Genomic DNA, 17,576 nt, shown 5'->3' with positions numbered 1-17,576 from the left:
TGTAAGCTGCTTGTGGGCAGGGTCTATGTATTGTCATATTGTATTCTCCCACATGCTTAGTACAGTGCTTTGCACACAGTAAGTACTCAATAAATATGACTAAATAAAGGAAACTAAAGGGTACGCACTCTTCCTTGGACCTTTTCTTCCCCGGCCCCTGTTTCAGGAATGTCTCTGAATCCTTACCAGAAAAATAAAAGAAGCAGCATGGCCTAAGGATAAAACATGGGCCTGGGAGTCAGAAGAACCTGGGTTCTAATCCCAGCACTGTCATTTGTCTGCTGTGTGACCTTGAGCAAGTCACTTCACTTCTCTGTGCCTCAGTTACCTCATCTGTGAAATGGGGATTTAATATTGATTCTCCCTTCTGCTAAGACTGTGAGCCTCATGTGGGCAGGGTCTGTGCTGACCTGATTATACCTGCACTTAGTACAGTGCTTAGCACATAGAAAATGCTTAACAAATATTATTATCATTATTGGTACAATTATTGTTATTATAATGCTCAGTTCTACAATGATGCAATGCTTTCACTATGTCTTTTGGCTAGAACTTTGTTAGGCAGTTAGGGAACATTTGTCTGAGAACAACAGCCTATTTGGGTCAAGAGGGTGTCAAAAGGCATTCCTCAACACATAGCAGAATTCATGAATACACTGTGAGTTTTCCTTATTTCATCCGGTGAATTATAAGGGAACCAGGTGTATTGGATAAACTTGTTTTGTTTTCTGAAGTTCCTTTTTCTTTCCAAGAGAATGTGATTGGTTGCTATGAATTATTGCTCTTAGCATATGGAATTTTTTTTACTGGTAATTGTTAAGCCCTCACCATGTGCCAGACACTGTACTAAGGGCTGGGATAGCTAGAAGCTAATCAGGTTGGATACAGTCCATGTCCCATATGAGACTCACAGTCTTAATCCCCATTTTTTACAGATCAGGTAACTGAGACACAGAGCACAGATCCCACAGCAGACAAGGGGCAGAGCTGGGTTTAGAACCCAGGACCTTCTGACTCCCAGGGCTGTGCTTTATCCAGTAGGCCACCCTGCTTATCTTCATTAGAGACAACATACTGATGATGACTCCTTCAGGTTTCCGTCTTCTTACCTGTGAATGAAAACTGATTTCTGCCTTGCACTGAAGCATAGCAGCCTATCAAAAGAAGCATTCAAGATAATATAGATGGCAGTTTTCCGTTGAAATGGCAGGAATGTATTAAGGAATGTCACATTATTCCAAACGTCGTGAAACCATGGCACTGTTTGACACTTCTCTGAATCCCTGTGCCGAATCTTGAGAGATGTGATCAGAAAATCTCTCGGTTTTAATAGGCAAAAAGCTTGTCTTAGTCCTACTGTCTTGGCTTAGTCCCGACATAAGCTCCTTGTGGGCAGTGAATGTGTATAATAATAATGATAATAATATAATTATGGCACCATATAAAGCACTTCTTATGTGTCAAGCACTCTTCTAAGCACTGGGGGTAGATAGAAGTTAATCAGGTTGGACACAGTCCTTGTCCCACATGGGCCTCACACTCTTATCCCCAATTTGCAGATGAGGGAACTGAGGCCCAAAGAAGTTAAGTGACTTGCCCAAGGTCACCCAGCGGACATGTGGCAGAGCTGGGATTAGAACCCAGCTTCTTCTGACTCCCAGGCCATGACCGTCTATTCAGCCATGCTCCATGAACTCTTATTGTATTTACTCTTCCAAGCACTCAGTACAGTGCTCTGCACCCTGGAAGCGCTGAATAAATATGACTGATTAATGGCATTTATTGAATGCTTCCTGGGTGCAGAGCACTGTACTGAGCACTTGCGAGAGTACAATTCAACAAAATTAGCAGATGCATTCTCTCCCCTTAACAAGTTTATAGTCTAGAGACTGATGTCCCAAGAACTGCCCCTTTTCCAACCCACTTCTTCCAAGTGCAAGAAGGTGAGGAATCGGGGAATCTAAGCCCATTTTGTGTCCATAATGGGATCAAAATACTGAGGTTGGATTCTGGGAAATAGCAATACAATGACTGTATTCTCTCTGTTTACCTCCTCAGTATGGAATACCTACATCTCTGTTACCCAGAGCACTTAACTGTGTATAACATTTTGCATCTCACCTGACAAGGGTGTTATAAATTTCAATCAGTATTTGTAGAACTCCTCAGAGATTTTCAGGTGGGAAGTTGGAGTCATTTCCATAGCAAAAAAAAAAGCCACAAGGCAAAACCCTCAGGCTCTCCTCCTCCCCCACTGTACCTCACTGTACTCCACACCTCATTTAGGGTCCTCGGAGATCCTTCTGAAACTCGGCTTTCGAACTTAACCCTCTCAACGCTAGGACTACACTAGAAAATCAGGATTGGGGTGTCTCTTTGTGATCTGTCTGAAACCTCTTATCACAGAGACACCCCAATCCTGATTACTGCATGCCAGAAAGACTCCTGGACTAGCCTCCTGCCAGCAGTGGAAACCAGAGAGCTAGTCTGATGGATCCACAGTTAAAATTTCTCAATTTTTCATCTACTTTTAAAATCTTTCATCTATCTCCTCCCCCTCTAGACTGTAAGCTCGTTGTGGGCAGGGAATGTGTCTATTGTTATATTGTACTCTCTGAAGCACTTAGAACAGGGCTTTGACACAGTAAGCACTCAATATATACGAATGAATGAATTGAATTAATGAATGAGAATCTATGCCTCTGGGCATGTGCCTAGGAAGGAAAATAAATTCTCCCTTAGCTGAACTAGGTATATGGGAGAATATTAATTATTTCTTATGCTTGGTAATGGCTTGGCCCATATCCTCTTCTGGGTTTCTGATTTTCTGACAGGGATTTAAGCAGCAACAGGGTATGACCTCTACAATGAGAAGCAGCGTGGCACAGTGGAAAGAGCATGGGCTTGGGACTCAGAGGACATGAGTTCTAATCCCAGCTCTGCCACTTGTCTACTGTGTGACCATGGGCAAGTCACTTAACTGCTCTGTGCCTCAGTTGCTTCATCTGAAAAGTGGGGATTAAGACTGTGAGCGACATGTGGGAGAGGGACTGTGTCCAACCAGATTACCTTGTACCTATCCCAGAGCTTAGAACTGTGCTTGGTACATAGTAAGCTCTTAACAAACATCATAATTGTTATTATTAAAGTATCTTAGGGCTTTGGAAAGCTTTGTGTGTGACTGGAATCTTGAATCTTTGATCTGAGTGGCAGTACTTCATGGCTCCTCCAGACTCATTGGCCTTTTCGTGTATTTTACGGGAATCAGTGTAGCCTAGTTGAAAGATCACAGGCCTGGCAGTCAGAGGACCTGAATTCTAATCTGTCACTGCCGCTTGCTTGCTAGGTGTCCCTGGGCAAGTCACTTGACTTCTCTCTAATGATAATATTAATATTTGTTAAGCACTTACTATGTGCCAAACACTCTACTAACTGCTGGGCTGGATACAAGATAATCAGGTCCCATATTTATTTTCCCATTTTGCAGAAGAGGGAACAGAGGCCCAGGGAAGTTAAATGACTTTTGCAAGGTCACAAGGCAAGTAAATGGCAGAGCTGGAATTAGAACCCGTGACCTTGGGTAAGTCACTACGTCTCTGTGCCTCAGTTACCCCCATCTGCAAATGAGGATTAAGACTGCAAAACCTATGTGGGACAGGGACTGTGTCCACCCTGATGAGCTTGTAACTACCCCAGAACTTAGTACAGTGCCTGGTATATAGTCAGTGCTTAATAAATCCTTAAAACAACTCCAAAATTATTACTATTATCACCTGGGAAGGAAACGCAGAGACTGTGGAACAAACAGGTTGAAGAGGGTCCCTGCATATGCTTTTTTCTGCAAAATGGCAGCTACGATACATGAAGGTACACTGGGCTCCAGGAGGAACACATAAAACGTCACATAAGTCTCCTTGTCTGCTATTCACAAGGGCCACCGTTGGCCACTGTAGCCCTTCACCTGGGCTCGGAGGGGATCATTTAAGGGAATCACCAAGACCTGCAAATCCCCATCTTTTAGAGGGCTGGAGCCAGTGATTTAAAGGAGGTGAGCCCCCCTCCACCCTTGCACAGCAACGGACTGGAGATTGCATTAGGGATCCTTTGCAGAGGCCCATTATTCTTATTACTATTTGGAAAAAAAAAATAGAATAAACAGTGGTGACTGTGAGTTACATGGACACTAAGTCATTTCCATGAGGACTTTTCCCTTATTTGCCAATGTCTGGTTTTTCCATTACTAGCCACATTTTTTAGAGATACCTCGGAGCTTTTATGGGCTATTGGACGAAAGATGCAGTTTTAAAAAGCCTTGCTTAATACCCATTTCCATGGCATATGCTAATGGCTTCAAAAGAACCATTCCGTTTTAGCAGGTCAATTAACCATAATTTTTAAAATCCCTAAATATGTGTTTCTAGGATCGACTATTGCAATCTGTCGAGTGATTACTCTCATCCTCTTACCCAGGGGATTTTCATTATCTTTCCTGTTTAAAAACTGCTTTTATTTTCATTTCTTTTTATCCACGGGAAATGAACAAAAATAGGGGATGGAAAAGCAAGACGTATGGAGTGGCTTTTTTCTCTTTCTTAAAAATGATAATGGCATGTATTAAGCACCTACTATGTTCCAAGCACTGTTCTAAGTGCTGGGTTAGAAACAAGATAATCTGGTCCTGCAAGGGGCTCAAAATCTAGGTAAAAGGGAGACCAGACTCTGAAGCTGCATTTTACAGATGAGGAACCTGAGGCACAGAGACTTCCCCAAGGTCATACAGCAAACAGTTGGTAGAGTGGGATTCGAACCCAGATCCTCTAACCTCCTGTAGACTGTGAGCTTGTGTGGCTAAATGGTTAGAGCATGGGCCTGGGAGTCAGAAGGACCTGGGTTCTAATCCTGGCTCTGCCACATGTTTGACGTGTCCTTGGACACGTAATTTAACTTCTCTGGGCCTCGGTTACCTCACCTGAAAAATGGGGATTAAGAATGTGAGCCGCATGTGGGACAGGGACTATGTCCAATATGATTAACTTGTATCTAGGTACCATTTATCATTATTGGGCAGGGAATATGTCTATTACATAGATGTACTGTACTCTCTCAAACTCTTAGTGCAGTGTTCCTACACACTGTAAGTGCTAAATAGATATACGGTTGGTTGACTGACTGACTGACTGCTCTTTCCAGTAAGCCTTGCTGCTTCTTAAAACATTTCCCTGAACCCAGGCTTACACCCTCTTTAGAGCATCATTAGGTAGTTTCAACCTTTTCAGCAGTCCCTGGGTCTCCATCTCCTCTTCACTTCCCTCTCCACTGCATGTGCTGCTGCCCAGATCTTCTTAGAGTGTCGTTTGGACCATATCTCTCCACTTCTCAAAACCCTCCCGTGGCTCACCATTTCTGCAAAAACTCCTTATCATTTGCATCGGTACTCTCCCTCAGCATTCTCCATTTTACATACGGCGTTTTTTCACTCACTACTTCCTGGCTCACACTCTCCTCTCCTCTCAATCTTGATTAACGGGATCTCCCTCTCGACTCTCCCTCTCCTCTTCCTCGGTCACTCTGTTCCCCCCACCTCAAACTTCTTTTGTGTTAAAATTCTCCAGACTAGAGCTCTCCTGACCTTCAAAGCCTTTCTAAAATACGTCTTCTTCATGGGATTGGGGCCTTGTCCAATCCGATTGCCTCTTATGTACCCCAGTGCTTAATACAATGCTTTGCACATAGTAAGCTCTTAACAAGTACAATTATTATTACAATTCCTGTTATTATTTCCAAAACCTCAAACACTATCTACCCTACAAAAATGCTTAACACTTACTTCTACATACTCAACCTTAGTGTTTATGCCTATATATGTATATATATATATATATTATAATAATATAATGTTGCTATTTGTTAAATGCTTACTATGTACAGAGCACTGTTCTAAGTGCTGGGGTAGATACAGGGTAATCAGGTTGTCCCTTGTGAGACTCACAGTCTTAATCCCCATTTTACAGATGAGGTAACTGGGGCACAGAGATGTGAAATGACTTAATAATAATAATAATAATGTTGGTATTTGTTAAGTGCTTACTACGTGCCGAGCACTGTTCTAAGCGCTGGGGTAGACATAGGGGAATCAGGTTGTCCCACGTGGGGCTCACAGTCTTAATACCCATTTTACAGATGAGGGAACTGAGGCACAGAGAAGTTAAGTGACTTGCCCACAGTCACACAGCCAAGTGGCAGAGCTAGGATTCGAACTCATGAGCCCTGACTCCAAAGCCCGTGCTCTTTCCACTGAGCCACGCTGCTTCTCTTGCCTACAGTCACACAGCTGATATATAGTATATAACTCAATCATTATTTAATGAGTGTTTATCATGTGCAGAGCACTGTACTAAGCACTTGGGAGCATATAATTGTATTGGTAGATACAATGCTTGCCTTACAGGAGCTAACAATCTAATGGATAGTAAATAATTTATTCAGCTATTTCATCTTTCCAGTTGCGAGGAGATTTCTTATAAAGTCAGTTTTGTGAGATTGAGGAATCTCAGGCTACAGGAAAAGTCATTTCAATGAATCAGTTAATCAATTGTATTTATTAAGCGCTTACTATGTGCAGAGCACTGTACTAAGAGCTTCGGAGAGTACAGTAAAACAGAATTAGTAGACATTAGAAATTGCATAATTGGTTCCTTGCCCATATTTCCATTGATTCACTTAGATTTTATGAGCTAGAAGTAATTTAGTTTGCCAGTACCACCCTGGATGACATTTTTCAACATAAATTCCTACATTAATAATTATGCCAAGCACTGTGCTAAGCATTTATATGAAAATCCCTGTGCTCCACAAGGCTCGCAAGCTACAAATTACAATTTATATTATGAACACCACTAACAGAATTTTTGACAACTTTTGTCACTTACTGTTCTTTTACTGTTAATCAGTGGTATTCATTGACCGCTTACTGTGTGGTTAAAAAAAAACAAAACACAACTGTAAAGTGGCCAAACCTCAAGGAAACAGTCTTACGTCCCCTAAAAGTACAGTAATAATCATTATAATAATCATTATAATAATTATATAATAATCATTATAATAATACTATGAATGTGCCAAGCACTTTATCGTTATTATTAGTAATAATAATTATTATTATTATTAGGGAAGCAGCGTTGCTCAGTGGAAAGAGCCCGGGCTTGGGAGTCAGAGGTCATGGGTTCGACTCCCGGCTCTGCCACTTGTCAGCTGTGTGACTGTGGGCAAGTCACTTCACTTCTCTGTGCCTCAGTTACCTCATCTGTAAAATGGGGATTAACTGTGAGCCTCACGTGGGACAACCTGATGACCCTGTATCCACCCCAGCGCTTAGAACAGTGCTCTGCACATAGTAAGTGCTTAACAAATACCAACATTATTATTATTATTATGGCAATTGTTAAGCATTAACTATGTACCAGGTACTGAACTCAGGTGGATACAAGCTAATTGGGTTGGACACATTCCCTTCCCACGTGGGGCTCAGAGTCTCAATCCCTATTGAACACACAGAGGCACAGAGAAGTAAAGTGACTTGCCCAAGGTCACACAGCAGACAAGTGGTGGAGTCAGAATTAGAACACAGGTCTTCTAACTTCCAGGCCCATACCTTTTTGCCAAGGCCACGGTACTTCCCAACAGAATTCTCTCCTAATGCTTAGCTCTGAACACTTAATAAATACTATTAATACTATTCCCCCTCTGGAATGTAAACTCATTGCAGGAAGGAAATGTGCCTGTATATTTTGGTACTGTACTCTCCTAACTGTTTAATATGATGCCCTGCCCACAGTAAGCACTCAGTAAATATAATTGACTGACCACAATGCATGGCAGGCTCTCAGTACAGTACTCTGCACCCACAAGGGACCTAAAATGGTTTCATACAAATAGTAGATGCTCATTCCAATGGGAGTTCAGTACACTGCTGGATTTCCTGTTAAGAAGTAAGGTCCCTACTAAAAAAGTTTGAAAAGTCCTGCTGGGTATTTAGTAAACACATTCTGTCTGACCAGTCCTTCAAAGGGCAGACGTTTAACAGGGAGATTTGAGAGGGTAGGCAAAACTGTAAACTCACTGTGGTCGGAATGTTCATTATTTATTGTTTATATTTATTGTTTTATTTTCTTATTTTATGTTAATGTTTTACATTCGTTTGTGTATTGTTTTATGTTTATTGTTGAATTGTAAATTGCAAGCTCCTGGTGGGCAGGGAATGTGTCTGTTTATTGTTGTATTGTTCTTTCCCAAGCACTTAGTATAGTTTTCTGCACACAGTAACCGCTCAATAAATACAATCGAAGAAGTGAATGAGTGAAACTGAGAGTGCTATTTACTCAAGGCACCTGGATGAGAGGGGATAGGGTACTGCCACACCCAGTATTTTTGCTTTCGATTCTACTGGCCTTTGGCAGTCGTAATGAATTGATCAGGGGTAAGCAGCGTGGCTCAGTGGAAAGAGCACGGGCTTTGGAATCAGAGTTCATGGGTTCGAATCCCGGCTCGGCCACTTGTCTGCTGTGTGACTTTGGGCAAGTCACTTAACTTCTCTGTGCCTCAGTTCCCTCATCTGTAAAATGGGGATTAAGACTGTGAGCCCCACGTGGGACAACCTGATTCCCCTGTGTCTACCCCAGCGCTTAGAACAGTGCTCGGCACATAGTAAGTGCTTAACAAATACCAACATTATTATTAATTGCATGTTTATGATGTGCTGGACCCTACCGCATTTACCACTACCATCTGTGCTGAAATTAGGGTTGTCATGATAATAATGTCTCCCTGAGCTTGGAAGAGACTGAAATAAGTCCTGTTTTACAGATGAGAAAATTGAAGTACAGAGAGGTTAAGTGGCTTATCCAAGGCCACACAGCCATCCAGTGAAAGAGCCAGGGCTAGAACACAGGTCCTCTGGCTGCCAGACCCATGCCTGTCATATTAGACTTTTCTGTCCTGGCGTGCGCAGTTGACAATAATAATAATAATAAAATTGGGGTTTGTTAAGTGCTTACTATGTGCCAGGTACTGAACTGAGAGCTTGGGTGGATACAAGCAAATTGGATTGGATACAGTCCCTGTCCCCCATGGGGCTCACCATCTTAATCCCCATTTTACAGATGAGGTAACTGAGGTACAGAGAAATGAAGTGACTTGCCTATGGTCACAAAGCAGATAAACGGCAGTGCTGGGATTAGAATCCAGGTTCTCCTGACTTCCAAGCCTGTGCTCTATCCACTAGCCTACCCTGCTTCTTGGCATTCTTTCCTCCTTGACCCTAGTGAATTCAAACAGTGGATTTAGGAATCTCAGGGATTAAAAAACTGACATGTATGCCTGTGTTGGGAATTTCACACCTGCCCTCTGCATATATCAAGGGGTGGAGAGTGTCAGGCACTTTCTATTTATATTCCTCAAATGGCTCTTGACATCATGTAACATCATGGGTCCTAACTCACCTCTCTTATTGGGTGGATCAGGAAATATTTCTTACACGAAAAGGTGAATGGGCAACTTTACAACTTTATGCTATATTAAATATTCTACTGCAATAGTTGCCTGTGGGAGTTCAAGGGCTACACAGTAATAATAATAATAAAAATAATAATATTTGTTAAGCACTTAATGTGTGTCATGCACTGTAGCAGATATAAGATAATCAGGTTGGACACAGTCCCTGACCCAAATGGGCCTCACAGGAGGGAGAACAGATACAGAATCCCCATAATGCAGGGAGGGAACTGAGGCACAAGGACATCAAGTGACCTGACCCAGGTCACAAAGCAGAGCAATGGCAGAGCCGTGATTAGAATACAGGTCTTCTGATTCCCAGGGTCCAGCTGTTTCCAGTAGGTCATGCTGCTTCCCTGGATCACAGATCAAGATCAAATCACAAAGCCAGAGTCCTACAGTTGCTTTCATTCTCCTCATCAAGTCCTGTGAAGACTTAACTGGCAGCTAGCTCGCATAGTGATTTCCTGGCTCTGTAGACATTTCTTTTCTCTTTAGTAACACAGATTTTTTAAAATGAGTGCTCTCCTTAGGGAATTAATTATTACCCTGAATCGGCTATTCATAGATTTTTTATCAAGATATTTTATAAATTATCAAACTCCTGATAGACACACCGTGCAGGCCATGTGTTGGGTTGGTAGCTTTTTCCAGCTTCATCAAATCAGCAAATTCTTATTTTAGAATATGATAATCCCTTTCACCTCTTCTCTTTCTCTCTCCACCCTTCTCTCTCTTTCTCTTTCTCTCCCCCTCTTCTCCCTCTCTGTCTTTCCTCATCTCCTTTATTCTTTTCCTCACTCCCTCTCTCTCTCACTTCATCTCTGGTTCTCAATCCTTTTTATCACCCTGTCACTCTGTGTATCTCTCGCTCTGTCTCTTTTCTCTTCTCTCTCCCCTTTCTCTTGTCCTCTGTCTCTCTTTCTCTCATTGCTTTCTCTTCTCTCTCTCTCTTTCTCTCTTCCTTTCTGTATCTCTAGCTCTTTCCATCTCTCATTATCTCTCATGGTCTCACTCTCTCCCCCACCCTCCTTCTCTTTGGATTTCTGTCTCACAGTATCTCAATCTGTTGCTTTCACTATGTCTTTCCTCCACTCTCTTCCCCATCTCTGTTTCTTTATGCCTTTCTATTTGTCTCTTTATTTCTCACTCTCTCTTCCTTTCTCTTCTCCCTCCTTATTTATTGCTCTCTCTCTATCTCAATTTTTTCTTTCCCTCTCTGTACCCCCCTCCCCCATGTTCTGTCTCTCTCTTACTACATCCCTCTCTCACTCTTTCACTGCATATTTTGCTTTCTCTTGCTCACTTTCTCTCTGTTAAATAACCAAATCAGTCTCAACCTCCACTAATATCTAATGTGCATATGCCTTAGTCGCTACCTTCTCATGGGTTTATAATAACTGGGGTGAGCATAAATCTCTGCCATGGGGTGAAAGGAGCTCATCTGAAGGAGAGAATTCAACATTGCAAAAGTATCCGTTTTATAGATAATGCTCATTTATTACTGCCCACCTTGTTGGCAGTTCTGAGAGCTTTCAGAAAGACAGAAATATTGCAACTCCTCCTTGCAAAACAATGGAACCGAACCAGCTTCCACCTTCATACGAGGCAATATTTTTCGGGTTGTAACCAAGATGAAAACAACAACTAAAATTGTTACTGAGGCTCCTGCTCATCCTTAACTCATACCCTTGTGTTCTCGGATGACAGTACGTCGATTGTCAAAGAGGAAATGGTGTCAGACAAAATGTTCTTTGGAAACAGGGTAGGACCCAGGATTTTAAATCACCCAGAAGTAGTTCGAAAGTGAGATGATAAACATTAGAACATAAACCACACTATATTCAGTCAGACCGATTGTTCATCCAGTCTAGGACTTTATCTCTGATGGTGGCATCAGGATATGTCAAGAAATAGTAGAGTTAGAGAGGAACCAACTGCTTACTACAGTGCTTTGCACACACGAGCACTCAATAAACAGCACTGATTGATCTGACTGATTGATGAAAAAGTTAACATCCATAATTTTTCCCACTGCCACCTTAATTTTACTGGGAATTATACATTACGAATAACTGCTCATTCACAATTTATCCAAATTCCTTTAAACTTGCTGATACTATGAACCTACTGGTAGGTACTGATATTGATACTTTAAACTTGCACAATTTTCTGTGATAAAGAATGCCAGAAGATCAATGATGGCTAAAGATTCGATGAACTACAGCCTTGAACAAGCCATAAACATTTGTCTGGAGTGAATAATGGTTTTTTTCCCCAGCAAAATGCTAATTTTCTTAACTGTTCTCCTGTAAACCTTCTGGTGGAAGCAGCGTGGCCTAGTGGAAAGAGCATGGGCTGAAGAGTCAGAGGACCTGGTTCTGAATCCTGGTTCTGTCACTTCCCTGGTGTGTGACCTTGGACAAGTCACATAACTTCTCTGTGCCTCAGTTTCCTCACCTGAAAAATGGGGATTCAATACCTGTTCTCCCTCCTTGTTAAGCTTTGAGCCCCATATAGAACTCTCCAACCTGATTATCTTGTATCTATCTCAGAGCTTGGCACATAGAAAATGCTTAACAAATATCACAGTTTTCACCAATAAGAAAGGAAAACACATCTTCTCTAGGCAATATCTTCACTTTCGCTTGAGATTAATGAGCTTGACTAAACTGACCTCAAAGAGAACAATTTCCAAAAAAGAGGGAAGGATAGGGAATATGTCTAACAAATCTATTCTACTGTACTCTTCCTAATGCTTAGTACAATGCTCTGCACACAGTAAGCTCTCAATAAAATGATGGAATATTTGACAATGTGAAAGAGTGAGTTGCAATTTGAAGACTAAGGGATTGCAAATCTGTGAATGTGAGTGGGTTTTTTGGGGGTGGCATTTGTTAAGCGCTTACTTTGTGCCAGGAACTGTACTAGGTGCTGAGATAGATACCAGCTAATCAGGTTGGACACAGCTCATGTTCCACGTAGGGCTCACTGTTCTAATCCCCATTTTACAGGTGAGGTACAGAGGTACCTTGACACGCCCAAGGTCACACAGCAGATTAGTAGCAGAGCTGGGATTAGAATCCGGGTCCTCTGACTTTCAGGTCCGTGCTCTTTCCATTAGGCCATACCGTTTCTCTGTTCCCTCAGTAATGTCCATGCATGCCAATAACAACAATCTACATCATGGTGTTTTCCAACTTCATGACCCTGAGCAACCCATCCTGTAAAATTAGGAAGAAGTAATTTCATTATGTATGATTTTCTTCTATAAAATGAGTCTTTTTCCATCTGTCCAAATGGAATCAAATTCACCTTCTCAAACTGTCAAGGAAGTTGCCAAGCTTTCACGATTTATGAATTCAGTGACACTAAATTTAGAATCAAGGTTATTTATTTTTTAAGTGGTATTTGTTAAGCACTTATTGTGTGTCAAGCACTGTTCTTGACACAAATTTAACAGGTTGGAGAGTGTCCTTGTTTCATTATGGGGTTCACAGTCTAAGTAGGAGGGAGACAGATAATGAACCATCATTTTGTAGTTGAGGAAACTGAGACCCAAAGAAGTGAAGTGATTTGCCCAAGACCACACAGCAGGCAAGTGGCAGAGCCTGAATTAGAACACAGGTTCTCTGGTTCCCGGGCCCATGCTTTATCCAATAGGTTATAATAATGTTGGTATTTGTTAAGCGCTTACTATGTGCCGAGCACTGTTCTAAGCGCTGGGGTAGACATAGGGGAATCAGGTTGTCCCACGTGGGGCTCACAGTCTTAATCCCCATTTTACAGATGAGGGAACTGAGGCACGGAGAAGTTAAGTGACTTGCCCACAGTCACACAGCCGACAAGTGGCAGAGCTGGGATTCGAACTCATGAGCCCTGACTCCAAAGCCCGTGCTCTTTCCACTGACCCACGCTGCTTCTCCTTGTGTGCAGAGCATTATAGCATTATAGCAGAGCACTTGGGAGAGTACAACAGGGTTGGCAGACCCGATCCCTGCCCTCCAAGACCTTACAGTCTAGAGGGGGAGACAGACATAAAATAAATTATGTATAGGTACATACTTGCCGTGGGACTGAGGGTGGGGTAAATATCAAGTACTTCATCCACCAGGTAAAGTAGTGGGAGGTGAACAGATTGTATGCCTTAAGGCATTTAATCAGCATTAAAGCATTAAGCACCTTACTTAAAGCATTAAGTAAGATGTTTCTGTTTAAAGCAGCGATGGATAGGGCTGACTGTTTTGTTTTTTTTAGGAAAATGATCTGGGGAGCAGAGTGAAGTTTAGATTGAGAGGTCAATAAGGAGGCAGACGCAGTAGTTTAGGTAGGATATGACAATCAAAGATGCAATACTGCTGCTCCTCTCAGTTTCTTCCTACTCTACCGCGTTATATCAGAAATGACTGGACGTATTCTTTGTGCGACAATTTCTTAAAGCATAAATGCCTATCTCTTATTGGTTTGAAGAGCAATCACACTTTGCAGATGTGCAACTCCTGTGTTCACTTCTCAATCCATGGTCTTTTTGGAGTACTTACTGCATACACAGCAGTACACTAAGTGCTTGGGAGAGTACAGTACGACAGAGTTGGTAGACATGTTCTCTCCCCACAGGGAGCTTACAGTCCAGAGGGCGAAACAGACATTAGGGAAGCAGCGTGGCTAATAGAAAGAGGACGGACCTGGGAGTCAGAGACTTATTTTCTAACTCTTCTCCCACTCCTTTCTGCGTCACCTTGACTTGCTCCCTTGGTCCTTCCCTCCTCTCATCGCCACAACACTTAGGGACATATCTGTAATTTATTTGTACTGATGTCTGTCCCCCGCCTCCTCCAGACTGTAAGCTTGTTGTGGGCAGGGAACATGTCTGTTTATTGCTGTATTGTACTCTCCCAAGGCCTTAATATAGTGCTCTGCACACAATAAGTGCTCAATAAATATAATTGATTGAATGAATTGTGCCTCCACCATTTGTCTGCTGTGTGACTGTCGCAAGCCCCCACACCAGATCCGGACCAACCAGGACCTTTATGCACCGGGGGAAACCATACGCTGATCACCAAGGTTACTGTGGAAAGTTTTTGACTGAGTATTACCAACCAGCAAGGGAGGGACACATAGACACACTCACACCACTAAGGGTCTAATGCCAGTCTGCTTGTCAAGGAAGTTCATTCTGCCAATGCTTCTTTTTTCTGCTTCCAAATACTGCTGTATTCTGCTGCTTACAAGTGCTGCTCTCCTGTTGCTTCTGTTGCTCCAGTGTTTTTCCCCTCAGTGGTGCTTCCTCTGTGTATCCTCTTGAAATTCAAACTGACCGCCTTTTATCTGCCTTAGGCGTTGCAGCTGTGGCCCTATGTGGTAGTCACTGATTGGTCCAGGCCCATTACCAGGTAGAGCAGGGAGTGAAGGCCATGCGTCCCTCCATGCTCTGCCCCCCAAGGGCCAGGAATCACCTGTCTCAGGTGGAGCCCATCAGTGGTTTCACCAGTCTCTTCCTTCTTGTCGCTCGCGGGATCACAAATAGTCACTAATAAAGCAGCTCGCTGTGGGCTTCACCACAGTAATCAAGGGGCAAATCGCTTAACTTCTCTGTGCCTCAGTTCCCTCATCTGTAAAATGAGGATAAAATTCTACTCCCTCCTACTTAGCCTATTTGCTCTGAGAGACAGAGACTGTCCCCATTCAGATTATCTTGCATCTACCCCCTTCCTTAGTACGGTGCTTGGCACATAGTAAGTGCTTAACAAGTACAATACTAATGATAATAGTAATAGCAATAATGACATTTAATATAAATTATGGACTGTAGATAGATCTGTGGAGGGCCAGGGGAATGATAGATTTGAGTAGAGTGGTCTGTGTTGAATGCATGAAAGAGATAATAGTGATAACATCTGTTAAGTGCTTACTATGTGTCAAGCAATGTTCTAAGTGCTGGGATAGATACAAGCTAATCGGGTTGGACACAGTCCATGGCCCACATAGGGCTCACGGTCTTAATCCCTATTTTACAGATGAGGTAACTGAGGTCCAGAGAAGTGAAGTGACCTGCCCAAGACTACAGCACAGACAAGTGACTGAGCTGGGATTAGAATTCAGGTCCTTCTGATTACCAAACCTGTGTTCTATCCACTAGGCCAAGAGATCAACATAAGAGATTAGTGGATCTGCACCCTTTAAGAATTTGATATTCACCCCTCCCTCAGCCCTTATGCACTAATCCATAATTTATCATATTAATGTCTGTCTCACCCTCTAGCATGTAGACTCATTGTGGGCAAGGCATGTGCCTACCAACTGTAGGTTGGTACTGTACTGAACTCTCCCAAGTGCTCATTGATAGATTATATTCACTGATTTTATGAACCCTTAACTCTGTGAACATGTGCAGAGAGAGTAGTGAAAAAGCAAGAGTTACTTCTATGTGATGTATATATCATATCTCCACTGCAGGCAATCACACTGATTTCTGTGGCAAATAGGGTACTCAGTTGCATTTTAAAAGTCCATTCGTCCGGAGAGATGACGAATTCATATTGCCTAAGGTTGTATTCCATCAGTATAAAAGTCCTGGAATCTTCCATGAAGTTTGTTTTACCAGCAGAGCAGTGGGAATTCAGTCTTCTGCACTAAATCTACACGCATTGGGCTCTGACATTTCTGAGGTGCCTCCTACTTTGAGCCTCCCACAAATAAAATTCAGAAGTACTTTTCATGCTGCTGGGTGGTTCTGCTTATTCACTAGCCCCAAGTCAGTGACACCTTTCCTGATTTAATTTACAATCCTCTGCACACCTAAGGAGGCTTGCTTTTAAATGATTTTGTCAGCGATCAAACAGCTCTCTAATTTAAATTAGGGCTTTCTTCAGGGATAACATAAATTGTGTGGCTGCTACCAAATAGCCTTCTGAATTCAGTGGTGAACTGCGATCTTTCATTTTAAAGCTATTTGTCCTGAGAAGTGGAAGAATTATGGGGCTGGGAAATCTTGAGAGGTGAGGGATTAGGGTTTGTGTTTCAGCCAAGTTCAAACACCTCCCCAGGCTCTTTCGAAATGAGTCCTACTCTTATAACTCTGGTTCTCCAAGCCTATTTCATCATCTAAAACAATCAATCAATCAATCATATTTATTGAACAACTACTGAGTGCAGAGCACTGTACTAAGCTATTGGGAGAGTACAATATAGCAATATAACAGATAGATACCCTGCCCACAAGGAGCTTACAGACTAGAGGGGAAGACAGACAATACTATAAATAAATAAATTACTGATATATATGTAAGTGCTGTGGGGTTGGGATGGGGAATGAATAGAGGGAGCAAGTCAGAGTGACGTAAAGGCAAGTGGGAGAAGAGGAAGAGAGGGTTTGTTGGAAGAGATTTCCCTTCAGTAAGACTTGGAAGTAGGAGAGAGTCATTGTCTATTTGATATGAAGAGGGAGGGCATTCTAGACCAGAGGCAGAATGTGGGCAAGAGGTCAGCAGAGAGATAGATGAGATAGAGGTACAATGAGTAGCTTGGCATTAAAGAAGCGAAGTGAGCAGGCTGGGTTCTAATACAAGAATACCGCGGTTAGATAGGATTGAGTGCTTTAAAGCCGATGGTGAGGAGTTTCTGTTTGATGCAGAGATGAATGGGCAACCACTGGAGGTTCTTGAAGGGTGGGGAAACATGGACTGAATGATTTTGAAGAAAAACGATCCAGGCAGCAGAGTGAATGAAGTTGGACTGGGGTTGAGAAAGACAGGAGACAGGGACGTCAGCAAGGAGGCTGATAGAGTAATCAAGGTGGAATAGGATAAATGCTTGGATTAACACAGTAGCACTTAATCAGGCAGGACACAGTCCCCCTCTCACTTGAAGCTCACAATCAAAATAGGAGCAAGAACAAGAATTGAATCTCCATTTTGCGATTGAGGAAACAGAGGCAGAGAGAAGTCAAGTGCCTTGCCCTACGTCACAAAGTAGTCAAGTGGCAGAGCTGGGGATTTGAACCCAGTTCCTCTGGCTCCCAGGCT

Source organism: Ornithorhynchus anatinus, chromosome 7 (assembly GCF_004115215.2).
Source record: "Ornithorhynchus anatinus isolate Pmale09 chromosome 7, mOrnAna1.pri.v4, whole genome shotgun sequence".
In the NCBI taxonomy this organism is placed as follows: Eukaryota; Metazoa; Chordata; class Mammalia; order Monotremata; family Ornithorhynchidae; genus Ornithorhynchus; species Ornithorhynchus anatinus.
Note: the sequence above shows the minus strand (reverse complement) of the source record.